This window comes from Ursus americanus, chromosome 17, assembly GCF_024610735.1.
Source record: "Ursus americanus isolate L20-20 chromosome 17, mUrsAme1.1.p, whole genome shotgun sequence".
Classification (NCBI taxonomy): domain Eukaryota; kingdom Metazoa; phylum Chordata; class Mammalia; order Carnivora; family Ursidae; genus Ursus; species Ursus americanus.
The window spans coordinates 4,056,359-4,062,358 of record NC_142143.1 but is presented as its reverse complement, the minus strand read 5'-3'; positions in this window follow the sequence as shown (position 1 = coordinate 4,062,358).

The window sequence follows — 6,000 nt, the reverse complement described above, 5'->3', positions numbered from 1 at the left end:
TATATAATGAACGTACGGGTCAATATCTCATCTGTCTCTTCAGTTATTGTTACATTTGATACATCTACTTATGTTATAAACCTTATAAGAAAATGCTGTAATTTTTGCTATGAACCATTATATGGCTTATAAAACAATTAGAAAAGGAAAATAGAAAAAAATGGTCATTTGATTTTACCCAGGTATTTGCCATTTCTAATGCTCTTCAGTTTTTCTGAGGATTTCAGGTTCTATCTGACATCATTTCCCTCAGCCTGAAGAAATTTCTTAAATGTTCCTCATGGTGCAGTTCTGTTGGTGAGGAAGTCCCTTAGTTATACTTTGTATTAAAATGGCTGTATTTGGTTTTCATTCTTGAATGATGTTTTTTTCTGTATATAGAATTCCTAGGCTGACAAATTTTTCCTTCAGCAGTTTAAAGATGTTATTCCACTGTCTCCTAGCCTGTATGGTTTCTAATGAGTCAGCCACTATTCAGATCATTGTTTTTCTGTATATAATATGTCTTTTCTCTCTTGATGCTATCAGTGCTAGCTCTTTTTCTTGGTTTTCCAATGATGTGATGTGTCTTGGCATAGGCTTCTTTGTATCTATTTTGCTTGGTGTTAGTTTAACATTTATATCTGCAAATCTCTCTCTTTCATCAAATTTGGAAAATTTTGGCCATTATTTTTCAAATGCTTTTCTGTGTGCGTGTTGTGTTCTCTCTTATCCTTCTTTTTTTTTTTTTAAGATTTTATTTATTTATTTGACAGAGATAGAGACAGCCAGCGAGAGAGGGAACACAAGCAGGGAGAGTGGGAGAGGAAGAAGCAGGCTACCAGCTGAGGAGCCTGATGTGGGGCTTGATCCCATAACTCCGGGATCACGCCCTGAGCCGAAGGCAGACGCTTAACCGCTGTGCCACCCAGGCGCCCCTCTCTTATCCTTCTGGTATTGCTATCAGACTAGTACTTGAACATCTGACATCTCTAACAGGTTCCTGAGATTCTGTTCATTGTTTTTTTCAATGTTTTCTCTTTCTGTTCCTATTCTTGAACGTGTTCTGTCTTTCTATCTATCTATCATCTATCTATCTATCTATCTATCTATCTATCTATCTATCTATCATCATCTATCTATCATCTATGTGTCTCCTGATTCAATTTCACTTATTCTTTCTCCTGTCATGTTTTTTCAGTTCTACAATTTCCATTTGGTCCTTTTTTATTGTTTTTCTCTTCTGAGATTTATTATTTCTCTCAAGGTTTTTATTCATTGAAGTCATGTTTTGTTTTAATTCTTCGAGTTTAGTTACAATATTTGCTTTAAAATCTGTTTCTGTCCATTCTAACATCTAGCACATCATATGGATGGATTTACTTAATTTTCTTTCCTCTTGAGCATATGTTCCATTTTCTTGTTCCTAAAGTTAGGTTACTAACTTTTCAAACTGTATAAAAATCATTTCTCCCTACAATGCAACTATTACCAGTAACATCAGAATTATTGCCGCAAATACCAGTAGCCTATTGTCAATCACTTTCTCTCAATTACACCTTGAGCCTACCTGCAATTTCCTGCCTACTCCCTGGGTTCCTAACTAGCCCAACTACCAAACAGCTTCCTACCTCCTGGCTCACTTTATCCCTCCTGTTTACTCGATTTTATTCCATGCATAGTTCAATGTCAACATTTTTTGACCTGCTCTAAGTAAATATATAACACTGGATTGCCCTAGAGTATCTCATCAACTCCTCCCAACTACCCAATTTAGTAGGTATTATTACTACTCCATTTTTACAGATGAAGAAAAAAAAAAAGGTTTAAAGAGATGGTTACTTGTCCAAGGTCAGGTGCTAACTGCTGAAAGCAGGATTGATACCGTGTAGGTTTTTCTGATTCCAGAGCCCATCGTCTTTCCCAGGGACTGGCAAACCTTTTTCATAAAGTACCAAACGGTTACCATTTTAGGCTTTGTAGGACATACAGTCTCTGTCACAAGAGAGCCACTGCAGCATCAAAGAAGCCATAGACAATATGTAAATGAATGTGACAGTTTCCAATAAAATTTACAAAAACAGCGGGAAAGATTTGGCTCGCAGACTGTGGTTTGCTGATTCCTGCTCTCAACAATTACACTATTCTGTTTTTTTTTTTCCTCCTTTACTCTCCAAAGTTTTCAGTTCAACAAATATTTATAACATTGTTTCTAAGCACAAGGCACTGAGCTCTGTCTTGGAAGGGATGCGGAAGACAAAGGCCCTGCCTCGAGGGACCTCAGATGCCAAAGACGGTTCACAAGCACATCGACAGCACAAAGCTGACTACTCCGTGCCAAAAGAGGGGTACAGACTGACTGGAGCTCTTCCTGACGGACACGTGGTGTTGGCGCGGTAGGTGGCAATGGCATAAGCTTTCTAGTGAGAATCACAGGCAGAGATGGCAAGGAGAAAGTTGCAGACAGAGGAGCCAGCACAGGCAAGAATTTTCTATCCATTTGTCACTCATCTTTTCTACCCTTTACCACTACTCGTTTACTTCCTCTCTCTTTTCCTTGCAAGAAACACATGCACTTTGGTCCAAACTTTTTGTCTTGTACCTCGCCTGCTTTCTCCCTTGCTTTCCTTCCCCTTCCTTCCTTCTTTTTTAAAAAATTATTTATTATTACTTCTTGATTACTGACCCTGCTCTGCCCTGGGCTCAAGGCACATGTTTATACCACAAACTTCATTCGAAGTTTAATTCATGTACAACGACATAGTTGACACATAAAGGCAAACAACATTGATGTCACACTTAAAAATGCCATTTAGATTTAATGCAGTCCCTATCGAAATACGGACAGCATTTTCCACAGAACTACAACAAACAATCCTAAAATTTGTATGGAACCACACAAGACCCTGAATAGTCACAGCCACCCTGAAAAAGCAAAACGAACTTAGAGGTATCACAATTCCAGATTTCAAGGTATACTACAAAGCTGTAGTAATCAAAATAGTATGATACTGGCATAAAATAGACACATAGATCAATGGAACAGGATACAAAACTCAGAGCAAACCCGTAATTATGTGTCAATTAATCTTCCGCAAAGGTGTCAAGAACATGCAATGGGAAAAAGACTATCTCTTCAACACAGGGTGGTGGACAGGTACAGGCAAAAGAATGAAACCGGACCGCTTTCTCACACCATACACAAAAATAAACTCAAAATGGATTAAAGACCTAAATGTGAGACCTGGAGCCATAAAAAAAAAAATCCTAGAAGAGAGCACAGGCGGTAATGTCTCTGACATCGGCCACTGCAACTTTTTTCTAGCTATGTCTCCTGAGGCACGGGAAATCAAAGCAAAAATAAACTACTGGGACCACTTCAAAATAAAAAGCTTCTGCACGGCAAAGGAAACAACCAACAAAACTAAAAGACAACCTGCTGGAGGGGAGAAGATATTTGCAGATGATGTATCCAATAAAGGGTTAGTATCCAAAATATACAAAGAACTTATTCAACTCAACACCCCCCCCAAAAAATAATCCAGTTTAAAAATGGGCAGAAGATATGAACAGACGTTTCTCCAAAGAAGACATTCAGATGGCCAGCAGACACATGAAGAGACGCTCCACACCACTCATCATCAGGGCAGTGCAAATCAGTGAGATATCACCTCACACCTGTCACAATGGCTAAACTCACAAACACAAGAAACAGCAGGGTTGGAGAGGGTGTGGAGAAAAAGGAACTCTCGTGCACTGTTGGTGGGAAGGCAAACTAGTGCAGCCCCTCTGGAAAAGAAAATGGAAGTTCCTCAAAAAATTAAAAATAGAACTACCCTATGATCTAGCAATTGCATCACTGGGTATTTACCCCCCAAAATACAAAAACACTAATTCAAAGGGACACATGCATCCCAAAGTTTATGGCAACGTTATCTACAATAGCCAAATTATGGAAACCCCTGAATGGATAAAGAAGATGTGATATAGATATAGAATGGAATATAATTTAGCCATAAAAAGAACGAAATCTTGCCATTTATAACAACATGGATGGAGCTGGAGCAATAGGTGATGGGTATCAAAGAGTACATTTATAATGAGCACTGAGTAATGTATAGAACTGTTGAATCACTATATAGTACACCTGAAGCTAATATTACATTGTAGGTTAACTATACTGTAATTAAAATAAAAACACTTACTGAAAAAAAAAGAGAAAGGGAAAAAAGCATACTTGGATTGAAGTTCAAAAAAAAAAAAAAAAAAAAGGAAAGGAAAAAAATGCCATTTCACCCAAGTGAAATATTAACTTACTTCTGTCAATTCAGTCAAGGTTGATATCCCCTAGTCGATTCCGGGCAGTCAATAACACCCACTGTTTGACCAACTTAATATCCTTTTGTTTCTCATAGTTGCCCATACTACTAGTCTGTCCTGTAATGCACCTCTCTCTTTTAATCTTTTTACTTTTTTTTCTTCCTCTCTTCCACCCTTCCTCTTTCCCGGGCATTTTGGATTGGTGTCCTTTTTTTCCTGGAGCCATGTTATTTTCTTTCTCCTTTCTGAAAAGATCTCTAAAAGAATTCTTTGTTCATGAATTCAACTAATATTTATTGAGAAATTACCACGTGGTAGGTCCTTTCCTAAGTGCTGGAATACATTATGGCAGTAAACAACACAGATAACTAAACTATGGTATAGAAAGTGTTAAGCGCTATGGAGAACAATTTCTCAGAATCAGGAATTCGGGCTGTATGTTCACAATTTTAAAAACCGACAAGGGAAGCTCATTAAGAGATCACTTCAGCAGGTAGTTGAAGGATGCAAACCATGCCAGTATCTGCGGGGAGAGTGTGGAAAGTTCCACTCAAAAGGAAGAGCATGTGCGAGGTCCTGAGGCAGGAGCATACTTCCCCTGGTGGAGGACTACAAGGAGGCCAGTTTTGGGGTAGCACTGTGCGGGAAGAAGAGACAGAAGGGATCAGGGGTGTGCAGGAGGAAGGACACGGGCTATTTAAGGACTTCTCCATTGGAAGAATTTTAGCTTTTACTTTGAGTGAAATGGAAATCCTTAAGAGGGTTTTGAGCAAAGTGAAATGTGGACTTTCACTTTTAAAAGATCTAGAATATAGGGAGACAAGAGAAGGAGCCGAGAAACCAATCAGGATAGTGCAACATTCCAGGCAATGAATCTGAATATTATGGGGAGTATTTTCTGAAAGAATCAGAGTAGTTACTTTCGTTTTACAACTGAGGATAGAAAACCAAGAGGCAAGATCTTGACACATGACAACACATTTTACTAGTCTCCTCTGCTCGAGGAAATAATGGGTGATTTTGCCCTGCTGGTCTCAGGATTGTTAAACATTTTGAATTGTCTTTTGCACTGCTGGGTGATCTAATGCCTGGCACATAATTGACACACAGAAATGTTTCTGAAGTGAATATATGCAGTCAGCTGAACGGGTAAAGTGGAATTATGTCATCACGTAACTTGCACGTGCATGATTCCTTTCTCCTGCACACCCTGGTGGTGTTTATTGTGTCTCTAAATTTTCCTTAGCAAAGAACATCAAGAGTTGCCACATTATAAACACACTCCTACTCCTGAAATCGAAATGTCCCATAGCAATTTGTACAGTTCTCTGCCGTAGCAGGTATCATTTGCCTCTTTTGTCTTGAGTTCCTTTGGGGATGGGATCACTTCACCTAGCGCAGGACTCGGTGACAATATTGAAAGTATACATAATATGATAAAGGGTAATGGAAAGAAAATACATGAATTACCAACAACCAGTCACAGAACCTTGTCTGATTCTTGAAAAAATATATTCATTTCCCTTAGCGAAAAAAACAATTCTTAACCTACCGCTGCAGAGTTCAGCTACTCGACTTCCAATTTTATTTTAAGCCCTGGATGAGCTGGAGCAACCTACTGTCACCCTACCTAAGGTGCCTGGTAAATGATCTGGTATCACCAGTAAATGATCACGAAGTGATCAGCTCACGAACTGAGCT